General features: G+C 45.4%; 1 protein-coding gene across 2 annotated transcripts in view; it reads left to right on the top strand.

Moving 5' to 3' along the window:
* Window positions 1–10372: 10372 nt before the first annotated feature.
* LOC101931797 (opsin-5-like) overlaps window positions 10373–20294 on the top strand; it is a 103985-nt gene continuing 94063 nt past the window's right edge. Inside the window, exon 1 of one of the 2 annotated variants that reach the window (XM_065585421.1) lies at window positions 10373–10750. The gene's annotated coding sequence lies outside the window, so the exon portion shown is untranslated. The remainder of the gene's footprint in view (window positions 10751–20294) is intronic. The other variant, XM_065585422.1, reaches the window with a different exon arrangement.

Raw genomic sequence — 20294 nt, 5'->3', positions numbered from 1 at the left:
CTGTTATGCTCTAGCGTATGGTTGAGCTGCAGGAAAGGCAGCAGGAGCAGAGACCGCTGCTACAGCCCCTGTGTAACCAACAGCCCTCCTCCCCAAGTTCCATAGCCTCCTCACCCAGACACCCAAGAACACGGTCGGGGGGTCTCCGGCCACCCAGTCACTCCACCCCAGATGATTGCCTGAGCATCAGAAGGCTAGCCTTCAATAAGAGTTAAAATTTTAAACTGCAGTGTGTCCTTTTCCTTCCCTCCTCCCCCACCCATCCCGGGCTACCTTGGCAATTATCCCCCTAGTTGTGTGATGAATTAATAAAGAATGCATGAATGTGAAGTAACAATGACTTTATTGCCTCTGCATGTGGTGCTCGAGGGGAGGTGGGGGGTGGTTGGTTTACAGGGAAGTAGAGTGAACTGGGTGGGGTGGGGGGGGCGGAGGGCTCATAAAGGAGAAACAAACAGAAGTTTCACACCATAGCCTGGCCAGTCACAAAACTCATTTTCAAAGCTTCTCTGATGCGCACCGCGCCCTGCTGTGCTCTTCTAACCGCCCTGGTATCTGGCTGCGCGTAATCAGCGGCCAGGCGATTTGCCTCAACCTCCCACCCTGCCATAAATGTCTCCCCCTTACTCTCACAGATATTGTGGAGCGCACAGCAAGCAGCAATAACAATGGGGATATTCTTTTCGCTGAGGTCTGAGTGAGTCAATAAGCTGCACCAGCGCACTTTTAAACGTCCAAATACACATTCCACCACCATTCGGCACTTGCTCAGCCTGTAGTTGAACAGGTCCTGACTACTGTCCAGGCTCCCTGTGTACGGCCTCATGAGCCATGGCATTAAGGGGTAGGCTAGGTCCCCAAGGATCATGATAGGCATTTCAACATCCCCAACGGTTATTTTCTGTCCGGGAAGAAAGTCCCTTCCTCCAGCTTTCGAAACAGACCAGAGTGCCTGAAGACGCGAGCATCATGTACCTTTCCCAGCCATCCCACGCTGATGTTGGTGAAACGTCCCTTGTGATCCACCAGGGCTTGCAGCAGCATTGAAAAGTACCCCTTGCGGTTTATGTACTCAGAGGCTTGGTGCTCCGGTGACAAGTTAGGGATATGGGTTCTGTCTATCGCCCCCCGCCCCCCCCAGTTTGGGAATCCCATTGCAGCAAAGCCATCCACTATGGCCTGCACGTTTCCCAGAGTCACTACCCTTGATATCAGCAGGTCTTTGATTGCCCTGGCAACTTGGATCACAGCAGCCCCCCCCAGTAGATTTGCCCACTCCAATTTGATTCCCGACTGACCAGTAGCTGTCTGGCATTGTAAGCTTCCACAGGGCTATTGCCGCTCGCTTCTCAACTGTGAGGGCTGCTCTCATCCTGGTATTCTGGCGCTTCAGGGTAGGGGAAAGCAAGTCACAAAGTTCCATGAAAGTGCCCTTACGCATGCGAAAGTTTCGCAGCCACTGGGAATCGTTCCACACCTGCAACACGATGTGGTCCCACCAGTCTGTGCTTGTTTCCCGGGCCCAGAATCGGCGTTCCACAGCATGAACCTGCCCCAGTAACACCATGATTTGCACATTGCTGGGGCCTGTGCCTTGTGAGAGGTCTACGTCCATGTCAATTTCCTCATCACTCTCGTCGCCGCGCTGCAATCGCCTCCTTGGCTGGTCCTGGTTTTGCTTTGGCATGTCCTGGCTCTGCATATACTCCAGGACAATGCGCGTGGTGTTCATAGTGCTCATAATTGCCGCGGTGATCTGAGCGGGCTCCATGATCCCAGTGCTATGGCATCTGGTCTGAAAAAGGGCGCGAAACTAGTATCTGATGGAGGGAGGGAGGGGCGAGTGATGACATGGCGTACAGGGAATTAAAATCAACAAAGGTGGCTGTGCATCAGGGAGAAACATAAACAACTGTCACACAGAATGCCCCCCCCCCCAAAGATTGAACTCAAAACCCTGGATTTAGCAGGCCGTTGATTTCACAGAGGGAGGGGGAAGCAAATGAATACAGAACAAATCTATTTTTTACTTCTTAAGCTGGCAGACGACGGTGCAGCATGACTGATAGCCCTCGGCATCTTCTGGGTGCTTGGCAGAAAATACTGGGCACTTGGCAGAAAATAGCATACTACAACTGATAGCCATCATCGTCATTGGGAAGGCAGCGACTGGGGGACATACGGAGTTTCAGTCACTGCAGTACAACGATGACGGATACCAGTCGTAATACACCATCTTCTATCAAAAGGCAAGGGGCTGCTGCTGTGTGCAATGCAGCTCCATGTCTGCCAGCACCCAGATCGCCGATGAAGGCTACCAGTCATGCTGCACCATCTACTGCCAAAAGGCAATTAGCTGCTGCTGCTGCTGTGTAGCAATGCAGTACCATGTCTGCCGGCACCCAGATGACATATGGTGACGGTTAGCTGAGCTGAGCGGGCTCCATGCTTGGCGTGGTATGTTGTCTGCACAGGTAACCCAGGTAAAAAGGCGCGAATCGATTGTCTGCCGTTGCTCTGACGGAGGGGGAGGTTCCTGACGACATGTACCCAGAACCCCCCGCGACACTGTTTTGCATCATTCAGGCATTGGGATCTCAACCCAGAATTCCAATGGGCGGCGGAGACTGCGGGAACTGTGGGATAGCTACCCATAGTGCAACGCTCCAGAAGTCGAAGCTAGCCTCGGTACTGTGGACGCGGTCTACCAACTTAATGCACTTAGAGCATTTTATGTGGGGACACATACAATTGGCTGTATACAACCGATTTCTATAAAACCGTCTTCTATAAATTTGACCTAATTTCGTAGTGTAGACATACCCTCAGTCTTGTGACTCAAACTTCCCCTGATGACGTATAAGCAGATCTAAGATGACAGAATCAGGACCCAAGGATCTTCTATACAATTTCATGTCCTCTTTGTCAAGTTGGGATTTCCTCAGGGAACAAAGGGTAATTAGGATGACTGAAGGAGATTCATCACTGGTATTTAGCTACATGAATTAACATAAGGCCATTTGCTTTTTCCTCCACCATTCACAGTACATTTCGAAGAGAGACGAATACCGAGATCCTGAGAGATCCCATGTTACAATTCAGTTAAATGATATCCAAATACAGCATACAGGGACTGTTGATTACATTGTGGACCCTACTCATACATATGTAAATAAACAAACATTATCTCCCTACTTGTCTTTTTGAGGGTTATTTATTTTGCAGGATGTTTAACCCTTTCTAGCCATGTGTCACACAGGCTAACAAAAGATACACCTGAATCCCTTTGTAGTGTCCAGCCCCTTCTCCACTGAACACCCACAGAAATAACAGCTCTGCTCTCCCCAAAGGAACAGTACACATCAGCTTGTAAGAGTCAGCTCAGGACCAGCACTTTGCATAAAATCACTGTGTTGAGATCTATTTATAGTGAAAACATGGATAAGTCTAGTATACAAGATTCAAATGATAATGAGTAAGGGTACTGGAAACAAAAGGTTGTATATAAAACACATTAAAAACATGCTTTCCAGAGACTGGACTTAACTAACAGGTTATTGTCTTGTTTAAAGTCCTTTGCAGCGTTTTCAACCAAGGTTGGCTGGGATCTTCTCTTCATGAATGTAAATACATTGTCTCTTTACTTCCTATGTGCAGGATGAGGGGGTGTCTTCTTCTCCTCCTACCAGTCCTTAATTTGTGCCAGGACTTGCCGGGGCTTAAACCTGCCACCTCTAGTTTTGGCAGTTCATAGCCCTGGTACCTCTGGGCTTGCTGCATCAGTTATGAATGTAAAAAGATTGCTTGAGCCCTGGCACCTCTTTCAGTACAAATTAAGCACTGACTCCTATATATACCTCCCAAAGTTCATTGTCTGCCTTCAGACAGGATAACCACACATGGCTTGGGGTTTTTTTTTGGAGTGCCGCTTCCTTGTTGACTTTACATTTCTTTGTAAACATCTGCCTGTGTGTAAATGGACATCCATTGTTACTTTACAATGCTTAATTTATATGCTGATAAAAATCTAGACTTCTGATTGCTTGTCTGGAGGAAAATATTTTTTCACCTCTGCTGGTGACTAATGCCTTGATATAGCCTTAAACATATTTTTGGTGTGTGTGTGTGTTGTATAATTACAGCTCCTTACATAATACCTGTACATACATTTCATTAATATTGTTATGAAATGTCCAGTGTGACCCCCAGCTTTCATTTAAGACCTTATATGACATTCATTGCTGAACCAGAATGCATACACCCAGAATCAAGATATTCTTGTAACCTCCTTACCAGTTGGCATTATGGGGTTCTTGGGCACAGATGGTCCAGTAGTTAATGTCCTAGTCTGGGACCCGGCTTCAGTCCCCTGCTCTCCCCCAGGCTTCCTGTGTGACTTTGGGCAATTCACTTGGTCTCTCGGTCAGTTTCCCACATCTGTAAAATGGGAATGATAGCACTTCCCTACATCTCAAGGATGTTGAGAATAAATACATTAAAGATTTGTGAGGTGCTGAGACCCTACTGCAAAGGGAGCCACAAGTACCCTAGATGGACAGTTTGTCTCAACTGTAATGTAGTTGGTGGCAAACTGACCAATACTGGGCCCCACAACGCGTAACAATAGAGGGAACTATGCCTATGGTTCTCAGACTCCAAAAGTCAGGGCTCTGTAAATCTTTGGGATACTGACTATTCAACCAGTAGATTTTTAGGGCACCAAGTACCAATTATCTGGTATTTGGTACTTTCATTTAAATACACTTAGGTGTACTGATAGTCCATTTGTTTGTGACTCAAACTTTTGTTTTCAGATCTCCTTGCTAAGGTAGGCACGGTCCATAGTTTTGGAGTAATTTGCTATCCATGCAATATTCTAGCTTTAATATTTCCTGAATGATTGGCAGTTTCTGAATTCTAAGTGTTGCCTACTTAAAGATGGCTTGGTAGAAGGAATAAAAAAATAAGCTTTTTGTATCTGTTCACATCCTATTCAGCCAGTCATCTGAGGGCAGATAGAATGGGAAGAGGCATTGGTGTTTAAGCCTAGCTGAGCAGAGGAAGGAACATGGTGTGAGAGTCAAGCTCAAGAATTAGGCTAGGGAGGAGAGCTCTTGTAGAGTGAAGAACTCTGGCTGGCATAAGGAAAGGGCCTAACAATTTATATGGAGGTGCAGAAATCATTGGCTGCTCCACATGATGGCTTCCTGACAATATCTGTTAAGCAATGTCTTAATACCTGTGTAATTTTACTTAAAATATGGAAGACTGTTTCCTGGTTCATACAATATAGATATTTCTCTCCCTCCTCCCCCCTTTAGTTTGGCTAGTAGAATGCTTTTGAAGATGGGTGTAGACTACCTAATATTGACCTCCTGCTATTAGGTCATGTATTTGTTTTATTTAGAGACCTGTATGATGGTCTATGTATATGTTTATAAAGAGAACATCTCATATGACTAGTAAGCCACCAGGGCCAGAATAAACTAAGTCTATGAATACATACACCAGTTATGAAAAGGTTGAAATAACATCAATAATCTCCACAGTAGGAAGAGGGACCCACTTTCTTACCACCTAATTTGTTATAGGTTGGTGATAATTACTGAATTAACATTTGATATTAACTTCATTGAAGTAAAAGTTTGATGGTTTTTTGTCATCACTGAATTAAATGAGAACAGGAACAAGCTTGACAACTGATATATTGTTCTCTTTGAAAACAAACATTTGGCTAGATTGTTTAGCTAGTGTATATAATTGTCTAAAGAACACCTAATTAGAAAATGATTTCATCAAATTGTTTTTTTTTAAATGGGGGAATAAACATCAAGCTTAGAACAGAAATAGATTCAGAAGCCAAAATTGTCATCCTCAACATCTCTATCAATATAATTAGACATCTTTAAAAGCAAAAACTAACCAGAATAATCACACAGCCACTTGTCATTCATACTCTTAGTGGCTCTTTAAGAACTGAGCAGCCATGTTGAAGGCATACGGCTACTTGTTTAATAAGGGGTGGTAGTTCATGTTCAGTGTTTGACTTGCCAATTATGTCTCTGATCCTGCAACCCTTTACTCATTGTCACTCCTTGGAGGGAGAGGGGGCTCAGTTTCTACTGACCAACCCTCCTTAGTTTGCTCTCAGTTCTTGCACCGCTTTGAAGTTTCTAGTGTAGACGCACACTTAACTTGATGCACATGAGCAGTCCCATTGTCTCACAAATGTAAAGTTAAGCATGTGCTTAACTGTTTGCAAGATCGTGACCTTTATTTTCTTGTGTGTGAATCTTGTGTTTGAATGAATGGTGGTATCTGTTGGCAATACTGCAATATATACAATGTATTTGAATTTCATTAAGAATATATAGGCTGTCTACCCTTAATTCATTTTTACTGTGTGTGTGTGTGTGTGTGTGTGTGTGTGTGTGTGTGTGTGTGTGTGTGTGTGTGTGTGTGTAAAAGACAGTGTTTAATTAGTTTTAGTGCCTAAACCCACTTAAAATGGTGAGAGGATATAAACATGAATTTTCATTCCATCATATATGAACATTAGAAAGTGTGTTCATAGGACTTGTTTTTCTTTTTTGTGTTGCTTCTATTTCTTCCCATTTGTCCTTTTGAAAATGACCGACTTCATGCTGAAACACAGCTTGTTTACACAATTTTTCTGTTCACTTTTCTCCCTTTCACTATAACAAATGATAAAGAGCAACCAATGATTTGTTGAGCTCCCTTTAATAATGTGTGGTTCTTCTTTTTACATTTGTTTTTCCTAGGGATTTAGAACAAATGAATAAAGGCAACTGTACTGTAACTGACTTCATTTTAGGATGTTGTATGTAGGTGTTTTTCTTTCCCCCACACTACCTTTGGCATCCTTTCAAAATCAGTTATCTTTTGCAAATACTTAGGAGGCCAACACATTTCTCTTGATGCTTTATGATAAGTGAATAATTTAGTGAAAGTGAAATGAAAATACACCTCATGGCTTTGCTATGAAATGTGAACAGTTAAGCAGTTTTCATGTTTACATAATCCCCTGGCTGACTCTGCATTGGAACAACACACTGGCCCCTGAAGCTCTTCTGTAGGTGTGGACACTGCCAGAATTGCTGCTCTGTGTTGGGAAAGGAACACTAAGGGCGGAAGGAAACACGAAGTTACCCATCACTTGCACCAAAGCTCTGAGTGAAAGCCTCACTTGCAGTGCACAGCACCTGTCAGGACTGGAACCAGCAACCAAGTATTAATATCTGGATCTATTGTTGTTGCAACAACGTGTAACCCACTGCCACAGCCTCCCATGCTTCTCCTTCGTTTCTGCTCTATGTCTGGAGGGATGTTAACTGGCCACTTCACCTTGAATGGTCCCTTGAAATATGTTTAGTCACAGTTAAGTAGTCACAATTTGTTCCAACCTTGTATTTAGCAGTGACCCGGAGTTTCCCAGCCCTGCAGAAGAGCTCTATAGCTGGAAAGCTATTCATTCTCTCTCTCCATAAGTTGGTCCAAGAAAAGCTCTCTCTCGTCTCCTACCTTGGCTCTCTATATCTGGAAAGACAACTGAGGTGGGGAGGTGCAGGCTGAGCCTCCAGGCTCTGAGGCATAGCCTCGCCGAGGCCAGGCACCCTGCTCCGGGCAGGCAGCGAGCCGCAGGTGGTTCTGCCCAGAGCCAGCAGGTTGCATCCTTGTGCCGCTCTCAAACCCACCCCTGTTCTCCGAACCTGTCTGTGAGGCTCGCGTAGCGCTAACGCGAGGCGGCTCGTGAGCAGTGAGGTGTCTCTGCCGTCATCCCTCCCGGGGGCGGGCGAGGCACGTGGAGACAACCGGGGTCTGCGGGGTGTTTCCGGTGGGGGGGGGAGCAGTGCGGCTCCTCACGTGGCGGAGTCTGGGCCCGGGCATGTTAACGCCCCCCCCCCCCCCCAGTGTCTGCTTCTCACACAACCCATCCCCCGCTGGAGCGGCCCCTTATTGGCAAAGCTCGGGGGAATGTGGTGGACGTTACATTCCTGAATGCGACCTTCCCTTGTGCCTGGCTCTGCTTTCTATCCCTTCCCTTCCTCCCCTCAGCCGATCGCTGGCTCCCCCTCTCAGGTCTACCTGCCGCGGATCCTGGGCTTGTGGCCAAAAGCCACTTGCAAGGAAAAGGGCCTCCAGGCATCAGCCTGTCTGTAACTCCGATTGCAGCCCGCCCCCGCCTCTCCTCTCGCTCTTGCAATAAAGTCCGGGGGGGATCCCCTGGAAAAACCCGTTTGTTTGTTGTAATGGTCTTAAACATTAGGCGCAGCCAGTGCCTTTGGCAGCCCCACGGAGAAGGGAAACTGCGGGGGATGAGACCGCTCAGTAGCCTGGGCAGCACTGCCTGCAAAAACAGTGGAAAAGGGATAAAGTTGGGGCTACCTGGCCTGGATCCTGTCTGGGTTTGGTCCCCATTTCCCAAACCGTTTAATCAAACAGAGCACAAGCCTAGCAGCTGCTCCTGCACTAAACAATGCCAACCCATGGAGCTCCCCCGAGCATGAGCGCTTGCAAAAACTTGGATCTGGCACCTGGATCTGGCACCTAGATCTAGCCAAATCTTGCCGGCAGAAACTAGTGCATAAACTGAGAACAAGTCTTAAAAGCCGCCCCTGACGTCTGCTGGCCCATCATGCTGCAACACCCCCGCTCTGGTTGGCGCGTGGATCCTACTGAATTCATCCAACAATGTGGTCCTCGTCCTCCAACTTCCATGGCATGAATAGAGAACAGGTGCAGCTGCTCCCATCGCACCTCCAAAATTCCAGCCCGTGGTACATCACACACCTGATACAGCATAAGCGCTACAAAACCCAGTGCCAGCATCTGGATCCAGCTTGATTTTTGGCCGCAAGTCCCAAATTGTGCAACGTAAATATGCTTGTTTTCTAACTGTTCCTCCTGCAGTGGAAAAGCTGGATCTTGGTGCATCCTGTCCCAGTAGTACTTGCAAAACACATCCTTGGTGCACCTTGTAGTCATCCCTTTACATCAAATACATCTGTACCCGATGGACTGAGTTTCTATGAAGCCACAGTAATCCAGGTACGGCATCTTGATCTTTCTAGATATTTTCATATTTCAGACCATAAACTTGAGATTTGGCAGTGAAAGGAAGGTAGCCGATCAAGACGATCATTCTATATGGTTTTAGCTAATGAATTCCTCATTGGAGATTTTTTTCCCCACAGCAGTCTAGAGTAGTTAGGAACACATCTTCCATTGGGATTCTCAAACTGGGGGTCGCGAGGTTATTACATGGGGGTTGTGAGCTGTCAACCTCCACCCCAAACCCCACTTTGCCTCCAGCATTTATAATGGTGTTAAATATATTAAAATGTGTTTTTAATTTATAAGAGGGGGTCGCACTCAGAGGCTTACTATGTGAAAGGGGTCACCAGTAAAAAAATGGAACCACTGCATATCTCTAGTATGGGGATCGGATGTTTATAAGTAAATGCAGCTACATTTGACTTCTGTTACTACCATAAACCTCTACATCATACTGTATTAACTAAATAGCTGGATCCAGCAAGAACTAGGTGCCAGAAATGTGTTCGTTCTTGCACCAATATTGGAGCCTGAATTTTTGTGCTCAAATAAGAGCAGCAGCAAGTGTTATCTATTTTGATACAATATGAAGCCTTCGGACCAAAAAAGACAGGCTCCAGGTGTCTTTGCAGTGCTATTGAGCAGGAATTCATTGAGATCTGGAATGGGAGCAACCGCCCTTCTTCTCTGTTTAGTTGGTAGGGTCTTTGGGTTTACATCAAAACAAAACACAAACAAACCACGCGAGCTGGATCCAGTAGGAGCCAGAGACTGGGTCGATGGATGTGGAATTGTGAAACTCTTGTGCCAGTTTCCAAATAGAGTTTGGTGGTGTGTGTGTTGGTAGTAGGAGCAGCTGTATCCGTCCCCCGTCCCCCACCCTAAATACAATACACTTCGTGGGATTAGGGTTAATATTTGGCAGGATCTGGGTTTTGTATGTGTTTCTAGTACTATTGTGGCAGCAGGAGGCAGAAAGGTCCAGATATTTTTCAGCGCAAGGAGAGCGGCCACCCTCGTTTCATACTTAAATGGTACGATTTGGGTTTGGGAGTCTCCAATTGCCAGGCTGCAGGTATCAGATCTGGGTACTAGCGCTCGCCTTGATCTGGATCTTTTCGGGCTCAGTAGAAGCCGCTCTCGCCCCTGTATTTTGTCGGTCGCACTTCGGAGGCTGGAGCCCGACAAGCCGCAGGATCTGTCGGCATCCAGGTGAACGCAGCGTTCGCCTCCCGCAAAGCGAAGCCTGAAAAGCCAGGCAGGGCACAGGCACGTCCGCTGCCGCCTTGCAAGCCGCGGGGGCTTCTGAGTGTCACCCAGGGCGGCGGCGGCGGGGGGGGGGGGGAGAACGGAAAACTCCCCCCAGATCCCCCCAGCCCGCGCACGTCGCTCTGCTATAAGAGGAGTCCCCTAGACCAAGCGGGACGTACTGGGGTTGCCATTGCCATGGCAATCCCCCCCGCGCCAGCAGGAGCCGGGGAAGCCGAGGAAGGTGAGGAAGAAGCGGAAAGTCCTTCAGTGGCTCTGTGCGCTGCTGCCGGTGTCCCTGCACGGCGGCCGCTGCCTTAGCCCAGTCGCTGGGGCAGGGGCTGGGACAGGCCCCTTCGCATGCCGCGTGCGCGCCCGCGGAGAGGATGTGGCGCCTCTAGCCAACTTCGCCCGGGCTCCGGCCAAGGTAGGTCCTCGGCGGCCGGAGTGCGCCTGGCAGGCGGCTGGGAGCTGGCTGGGGCCGGGCAGCGGGACCCCCGCCCCGATAACAGGCACTGGCCGCCGAGCAAGCGCAGCAACACGGGTGGAAACAGGAGCGGGAGTTCCGCATTGGCCGGGCTAGGAGGTGGGGACCGACGGGCGGGGGCAGCTAATAGCGGCTGTGCTGGGAGATTTACCGCGGGTCCGGGGATCCTGGTGGCAGGGCGAAGGGGGTCTAGTTCCTCCCAGCCGGGCAGGGGAGGGTGCAGACAAAGGGGTGCAAGCACCAGTCCTGCTTATCCAGACACGCTTCTCCTCGGGGAGACCTGAGCGGCGGATTGCGGTGATTGTGACTGTACTTGCGGGACAGGGGGGAGGCTCTGGGGAGTGGATGGGTTAAGGGGATCCACAGATTAAAGGGCACCCCGCAGGCTGCAGGGCCCTCAAATGCTACTGGCTAGATCAAGAGCGTTGTGCCTGGTCTCTCTTGCACTTCTCCAAGAACCACGGAACTGGGTCCCGGAGCGCTCTTTCTTGCTTGAGCACATACTGTATTTCCAACCTCAAGCTTGGCGGTTGCTCTTAGTTTGCAGCATGTGAGGTTTTGAGAGCGCTTCCCTCTAATGACAGGTTTCAGGAGCCGTGTTACTCTGTATCCGCAAAAAGAACAGGAGTACTTGTGGCACCTTAGAGACTAACAAATTTGAGCATAAGCTTTCGTGGGCTACATCCCACTTCTTCGGATGCATAGATTGGAACATATATTGAGGAGATTTTTTTCCCCCTTTTACTTAATTGGCCTCTCAGAGTTAGTAAGACAACTCCCACCTGTTCATGCTCTTTTTGTATATGTGTGTGTGTATGTATATATATCTCCTCAATATATGTTCCATTCTATGCATCCAAAGAAGTGGGATGAAGCCCACGAAAGCTTATGCTCGAATAAATTTGTTAGTCTCTAAGGTGCCACAAGTACTCCTGTTCTTCCCTCTAATGTTTGTTTACACTACAGAAGCAAAGGACAGCACCTCCTCGCCTGAATCACATCTAGTCTGGCTTGTCCTAATGGTTTTAGATTCTTCCCCTCTCCCCCCATTGCCCAGGCCCACTTGAGGACAGAGACCTAGCATGAGAGACCAGGGAGATCTCAAGAGATATAGAATTAATTTCTTTAACACGTTATCTGTATTACTTCCTTCAGCATTTCTGATCTACATTTGTTAGGGGAGATGTGTGTGTTTATTTGGGTCTTTTGTTATTACCACATGAATTCTTCAGTCTTTTTTTGTCATCCTCAGCTTGGGGCTCAATTTTGTAAACTTGCATGGGTTAACTACTTGCAGCAGTAAAGTTAAGTGTTTGTAGGGTCAGGCAGTTAGTCTGTAAACTCCTGGTTTGCAAAATGAATACCTATAGCACTCTATGAATAATACATATGTATTATTGCAAAAGATCTATGTACAGTAACAGATGCCAACACTGAACCTCCTGTGCTGTAATTTCCATGGTTTTCCCATTCAGACATTGCCACCAGTTTTTACTGACCAAACATTGAGTAAAGTGTCATCCCTATACCCTTACTGACATATTTTACAATAGTAATATCGGAGCACTTTTCATCTTCCATGCACTTTAATTCTTAGGACAACCCTGAGACTAAATATTATCTCTATTTTACAAATGGGAAAACTAAAGCAGATGATAGAGCCAGATTAAAAACATTGCAACAGACAGTTTATTAATAACATTGGACTGGTGGTTTTTTTTTCTATTTGTGGATTGCTTGTGAACATGTTCAGCATTCCCTGCTCTCCTGAGTCTCACAATATTTGGTATTTTACTTCATGCTCTAGCTCTTGGATTCAAATTATTACGAGACTCTCAGTTCTCATTTAAAAAAACAAACAATAAATTCTAGCTCTTGTGGTTTTGGTGAAAGGCTTGAAAACATGACCCCAACTGTATCAAAAAAAAAAAAAAAAAAAAAAAAAAGCAAAGAGAGAGCCCAGAATTGATTATTTTAGAATCTCATGACTTTTAAGTCAATCTTACATTTGTTTTGTTTGTTTATTTTAAGGAGGGATGGACATCATGATTTTTGAATGTTTGGGGTTTGTACTGATTTGTTCTCTCTTTGCAATTATTTGTACCTCTTCATAAACACACTTCAGCCTCTGACAAACTAAGAAATTGTTTGCTCGGATTCTTCCTTGGATTTTTTTATAACAAATTTTGAGATTTGATTTGTGGATTGATTGGGAAAGTTTTTTGTTTTGTTTTGTTTGTTCCCTCACTGAATGACCAAACCTTTATAAGCTGCTTCTGTTGTGACTAAATGTAGCTTAGCTAAGAAACAAGTTTAATTTAGTGATTACATAAATCTCAGCTGCAAGCCCAAAACTTGCTCTTTTGTGAACAGTCGTACAAACAAAACTTTGCTCTGATAGTTGTTCTTGAGGAAAAGCGTCGAAAGGGCACAAATACTGTGGAAGTGAAATTGTTAATATTTGTCTATCTCTACAGCCCAATTTGATACCCTGTCACCCTGACAATGTGCCCAAGTATCCTGTAAATAAGGGTATTATGCAGCACTTCCAGTGTTGGAAGATCTGGTCTTCATGGAGTAAGAGCTATTCTATGTGTACTAATAGGCTTGCAGAGACATCACTGTTGCCCCTGCACTGAAGTGATCTCTGCAATGTCATCTACCAAAAGGAGACAGACATGGGCAGAGAATAGGTGCATTCTGTCTCCAACCCCTTTCTTCTCCATCCCATGGCACTGTACATTTCTACACAGTGCTTGCCCCCCATCCTGGAAAAGTTCCTTTAAGTTGTAAATGAGCATATTAGGCCCCCAGCTGCAGATAGTTGGTATAATTCATCCACAACCCACCAAGCAGAATTACCTGTGACATCATGGGCACATGCATGGGTGGCCGGTGACTCGGCTGTTGGAGGAAGGCTAGCTCCCAGCCCCTCCCCTTGTGCCTGAGGTTCTGCCCCTCCATCTCCACTTCTCCACCTTTTCCCACAGAGCTCCCCCAGTCCTGGAGCGCCAGGTGGCTGAGTCTGGGTGGCAGGCTGTGCTGAAACAATTTTAATAGTGGGGGTGCTGAGAGCCATTGAACCAAACTGTAAACCCTGTCTATAATGGAAACCACTTCAAGCTGGGGGTGTGGCAGCACACTCCGCACCTCTAGTTCTAGCACCTATGCTGGGCAGGCAGCACTGCCCCAGTGCAGGCCACCCCCAGTCCCCATGGCAGGCCAGCCAGAGCCAGCCAGCCTGGGTCAGGACAGAATGCTGGGAACTGCAGGAGGGAAGCCTGGGGGGCAGGGGCACAGCAGGCTGTTTGGGGAGGCATAACCTATGCCAGCCTATGATACCCACCACCCATGGGCACACTTACTTTCCTATGGGAGGATGTAATCTCCATGAGAAATGGCTCAGAAAGAGAGTGTCTAAGCAGTGGATGGGTAAAGCTATGCCCATATGTCCACAGTACAGTGTGCTCAGAGACTGCACAACCATGACAATACTGTTGTGCCACTTCCAGCTAGTTTGATTGCAATGCGGCTTGTACTCCAATGCACTCTAAAAGTTATGATACCCAGGGAGATGCTGGTAGTAAATTCAACCTGTTTTTACATATAGTAGAGCAACAGGTGGACCTCCTGAGTCACCTATGTTTTCTGCAATTACTGTTATAAGTTGCTATTTGCAGTGAATCAAGGCATACAATTTCCAGCACTGGAACAAAGGGTTCAGAGTAGTTGCCTGTCAAAGCATATTGACCTATTGGCAATTATATGCTGTAATAAGGCACAAACTGGCTCTTTATTGTATACATTATACAGGGCAAGCGTGGCCTGGTTTGGATTCCGGATAGAACAAGGGAATTCTGTAAGTAGTATTTCCCTGTAGGCTTGGGAATTACAGGCAATGCATGATGGGAGAGGAGCTAGGTTATATGGGGCAGCCTCTTCTCAGTATGGAATGAGATCTGGGAGACCTGCAGCTGCACTGAAGAGAGCAGATCTGGTGTGGGGCTCTCCACAATTAGAGCCAGAGAAGCACTATCCAAAGAAGGATGTGAAAAAGTTTGTGAGGAGGTGGGCTATAGAAGGGCCATATAAGAGGTGAAACAAGGAGAAAAATGCCTGAGGCAATATGGCTCTGTGGTGGACTGGAGGCCCAGTGTTGGTGCAGCTCCTTATTTAGGGGCCCCAGGTTGCAACTTTTGGGGAGGGCAGGAAAAAGTTCATCTCCCCCACCCCAGCCTGCAATGACAAGAGAGGAGGACTAAGTCTGGCCCTAGGGAAGGACTGGATTTGTTGAGTCCTGGGCGGTTAAGATACTGTGTCAGCAGGGTAAGGCTATTTTGCCTAGAAAGGGGGAAGGGTTATTGAGCCCTAGGAGGGCAAAGGACTACAGGTCTGTCGCATCTTACGCACATTTAACATGCGTGAATTCAGCTTTACGCAGTCAGCAAAAACAAAAACAAAAAGAGAAAAATAACAATTTAAATACTGTTCCTGTAGTGCGGACGATTCTGCCCGCCATTACACTCAATGTAATTTTGACTCTACACAGTTTTTGCTTTACGTGCTGACCGCGGAATGTAACCCCAGCATAAGATGAGACAGACCTGTATTTCACTATGGACACTTGTTTGCCTTGGAGTTGGAAGGGGAGGACTTTATAGTTTAAACTGCCAGCCCAGAGACTGAGGGCTATATCTTGCAGAGTAACTATCATTACAAATAGAAAAACTCATGCAAGCTCTCAGATCACTTCCCACGGAGCTGGGAATAGCCCCGCTGTCTAATAGAACAGTGCCAAGTCTCAACCACTTTGTCTCACAGCCATTTGGAAGGAGCAGGCCAAATCACAGGCCGCTTTAACCTGTTTACTAATGCCAGGTAGCTAGAGCATAGAGAGAGATTTATGATTCTGCTACTTCTGTGCTAGGAAATCTGGTTTGTTAGCTCCAGCAGAGAGGTTTATGCTTTTGTATCAAGAGGTCCCACGTACAATCTGTGCCGATGACCCAACGAGGGGCACTGTTACATTTGACTCTGCTGTTTGTAATCACTAGAAAAGCCACAATCTTCTTCCAGCGTCAAGAACAGAAACCAAGAATCCTAATGCTCCTCATTCTACTGCTGTCTCTCTCAACCTCTTTTTTATAATCCACTGACGTGTATGTTATCTATCTCCATGGTCTGTTCCACATAGAGCATAATAGTTTGCTTTTTCTCCCCCACTTAGACCTACCACGAGAGTAGTAGAAATGATCTTTGCTGTTTGTTTGAAGGTTGTGGTTTCAAACCCTGCTGATGAGCCTTGGGAGGGGGCGGGCAGGGAAATAGGTATATGTATAAAATTTCGTTCAAGATCTCAGAAGTAATAGCTGGAATGACTTTACATTGCAACATTGTATTTAGAAATGAATGTGGATGCTGTGCTAATAATTGTTTTGCTGTTGTATTTTCAGTGTTTGTAATCATCAAGAACAGCAGTGGTGCCAACTCTTGTGACACTTCCAAAAAATAAAAAAAGTCACAATATTTGGTCTTTAAGAAAGACTCAGCTGCTGGAGTCAGGTGAATACATGAGACTCAAATTTCACTTTTTAAAAAACAGTAAGTTGCTAGCCCTCGTGACATGGAGAAAAGCCTGAAAACATGACCTGAGTGTACCCCCAAAGGCTCTAAGTCTAGAAGACAAATAACAAGAACCATATATATATATATATATATATATATATATATATATATATATATATATATATATATATATACATTCTTTTTTCCAAGGCCTGGGTTCTCATTTATGAATGTCTGGGATTGGCAATGTTAGACAGGATGTGGCACTTTCTGTGGATTATGTCTGAGACTGAGAGAACAGCAGGAGATTTTGCTGAGCCCAGAGGCTGCAAGACCCTGCCTATGTCAACTCCAGAAAGGTCAGAGCTTGTTTTAATAAACCTGTATTTTAAGAAAGCAATCTCATTCTCTAAGGAGTAACTCTGGCACATAGGGAAACTTGATGCCTCCAAGCCCTGCTAATGAGCAATTGAGGCTGTCACCTGTAGGTGACCAATTTGAATCCTGCCCAGCTCAGCAAGAATTAAAAGTTGTTCCTGTCTAATGGATGTTTGGTGGTTGCCATATAAGAGAAGTTTGGGTCCTGGTTCCACCACACACATCACAAGCTCACACCATACTTTGCACTAGAATGTGCAAGCTCTTTACGACCGGGAACATTTTATACAGTGCTGAACACAATGGAGCCTTAGTCTCAAATGTATCCTCAAGCAAGAGCTCCTGCAGCAGGGACCAAAATCACATGCATTAAAATCAAATTAATTAAGCTTGAGAGAGTTGGCAACACTGTTGTTGGGCTAACCACATGACTTGGGTGGGGGTTGACTCATGATTTTTGAAGTTTGGGACCGGCAATATTGGGAAATTGTAGGTCTTTAGTACTCCTGGAAAATAAGGCCCCATGCAAGCTTGGTCAACCCATGAGCAGCTCAGTTTTCCTGTGGATGACCTTAACTTTTCTGCTACTGAGTTACAAGAGCTGTGTGTGTGATTGGGGCTTCATTTTTTTTTAATTGAATATGAAGTATTGCTTATTTTTCCTCCACAGATTTAGAGCATTACACAGTGGCTTTCCTCCAGACTCCCTACTACAGTATCTAATTGGGTCTTGAGTGGTTTGCCAAAGGATGAACCAGAAGTCAGTACTAGGATTAGAATTTGGGAGGTTTTTGTCTTCCAGTCCTGTGTTAACAATGTTCAACCACACCCTTTACATGTATGTGTAGGCTCTAACCCTTCACTGCTGTGCCCTCAAATTCAGTCCTGTGCAGAGCTAGCACTATGCTCCTCTTAAGTTCTTAACAGGCCTCAAGTGGGGGTATAGTGTGGAGCCTCTTGAGGGGTGAATTTTGGTCTTAAGGCCTTTTAATTGAGCCTAGATTGCATGGGTCATGGCAGCCAAGGTCTCAACCAATTATATTGGCTCATATTTATACTGGAGAGAGGAAGCCCTTTTCAAAGTCAATAAAATACTTTCAATATAGAAATGTATGAATACACTTTTTCAACAGGATGTATCTAAAAGAGATTCTGTTAAAACAGAACTCAAGACAACAGAATCTGGATATGGTTAGTTTCCACTGAAGTCATCTTCCTGCTGACCTCAACAGGAGTTGGATTGGGCCTTATGCCTGAGAGAACATTAGGAAAGGCTTGAGGAAAAGTAAACTGATTTGTTCTGATCTTTTCATTTCTGTTTTTAGTTCTGTAATCAATCAAGACATAAGGAAGAAATGGGTGGGGGGGGGGGAGGAGAGCAGGAAATGTCTAGAGAAACGGAGGCCATGGGGAACTTTGAGGGGAAAAAACCCACAAAGGATGAAATCCTGGCTCCATTGAAGTCAATGTCAAAATGCCCATTGACTTCAACGGGGGCCCAGGATTTCACTGAACCAGTTGTCGATAATATTACTGGATGATTTTTTTTCAAAACCAGTCACCTAAATTGCATCCACAAAGAGCTGGATTATGCTCTTGTGTATATGTAATTGAGGAAGCATAGTATTTAATGGGCTGCTTGGTGTGCATACATAGATGCAATTTCATCCACTTTATGGTTTGATGGTGAAATATTTGGTTTATTACAATGAAGATTTTGGCAACATAAGGTAAATTTTCAGGCCAATGTGCAGAAAACTAGGTTAGTAATTCTTATTCATGTATTGCTGAAAATGTATTTGTATAATATTTGAGTTATTGTAGGTTTGCAAACAAGCTTCCTGCCATGTACTTTAGGGTCAACTGATAGTCCCCTGTTTAGGATCAATAAATGATGTATTTAGAGTACTGACAGTTGCCACTGATGACAAACAGGCTTAAAGCCACTTTGCCAGTGTCTTGTGGAGATTAGGAACCGTCAAAAAGATATCACTTGAGATACAGAAATTGCTCTCTGAAGTCCTTAGAGATAATAACTTATTGATATAGTATTCTAAGATTTGATTTTTAGAGTAGCCATAAGGTGCAACTGCATACAAATAAACCACAAAGAGCTCAGTTTTTATAGTTTGCATTAATTCTTCTACTTGCCTAATTTTTTTTATACCCGTTTCACCTTTATTATAAATTCACTGGCTTTGCTCACTAGACTTTCCTTTTTTGGTGAACTACCCACTGGGCTATATAAGCCATAAGGTGTTCGCAGAGCTGTGTGCTTAAATGACAAAGTCAACAGTTTATGCCCTTTGAGTTTTCATCTGTTTGCAGCCTTGACTGTGCATTCATCATTCAGTTTCCATGAGATTTTGTTCCATCTGCTTCCCTGTATGCTGCATAACTCATGTTGGTGGGGCTTTCTGATCTGCATTCCTACCAAACAGGACTGGTGTTCAAGCAATATTGGCATCTGTTGATTGATTCACATTTTTTCCCCACCCAAAAAGTATGACTTGTGCTGAGCTTCCCATCAAAACAGCTTTTCTACCCAGCAATTTGTTTATCCTATCTCTAGGATGTCCACCACCACATTCCCAGTTGGCAAGACACCTCCATGTTAATACAATTTGCTACAATACCCATTTCAGAGATCTTGTAGCTCAAGTGGTAGAGGCTTGTCTTTTGGAGCTGAAGGATCAAGATTCTAATCCTAGCTCCTAAACTGTGTGTGAGACTTGTATATAGTTGTGGCTGTTACATATAGATTTATTACAACCAAAGATTATCATAGTTGGGCCCTATGCTCCCTTCCATTATGCAACATGGGGGAGAACAGAGTCTCTAAAATCTCAAGCAATGGAGCAAAGAGTGGTACGTACGGAGTACACAGGGTTAGGTGGTATAACATGCTGCCACTACTATGTAGTTACCAACATGGAGGGAATGGTGGCATTATGCAGCTGGAGCTCTGCGTTTAATGGAGAGTATGGCTGGCTGGTCAGAGGAATTGAGGAAAAGCTGTTCTGTATAGCATTTTTTCACTTCTGGTGTGGCAAAAACACACACAATTCTTTACACAGTGATCAGAGTGCACCTGTCTTTGGAGAGCAAACAGCAGCACAGCAATTGAGCCAGACAGTCATGATGCCAGGGCTGGGGCAGAGAGAGTGCTAAACTTTGTTCTTTTGGGATGACAAAGTATTCTCTGGAGATCTCAGGTCACTGTGGATTCCAGACCACACTCCAACCTGTCTCATGATCTCCAGGGCATGATGTGATGGTTATTTGGGAGGAAGAAAGCACCAAAATTCAAGTATGCTTTTCCCTTCTGCAGTTTTTTTTTACCTGGAAGAGGTCTATGCAAGGGCTAGAGAGAATTATCATCCTAGAAGAGATGCTAAAGAAATGTCAGAGCCCATGTGTCCTTGTGTTTGTTTTTGCAAAACTTCTCTGTACATCAGTGTGAGGTGTCCTTGCAGCCAATGAAGAAAGAAGAGAACATTGTGTGAGTTATGACCCCGTCTTGTTGAACTGTGTCTGTCTG

This window comes from Chrysemys picta, chromosome 2, assembly GCF_011386835.1.
Source record: "Chrysemys picta bellii isolate R12L10 chromosome 2, ASM1138683v2, whole genome shotgun sequence".
Taxonomy (NCBI): domain Eukaryota; kingdom Metazoa; phylum Chordata; order Testudines; family Emydidae; genus Chrysemys; species Chrysemys picta.
Note: the sequence above shows the minus strand (reverse complement) of the source record. Positions and strands in the feature narration are given on the sequence as shown.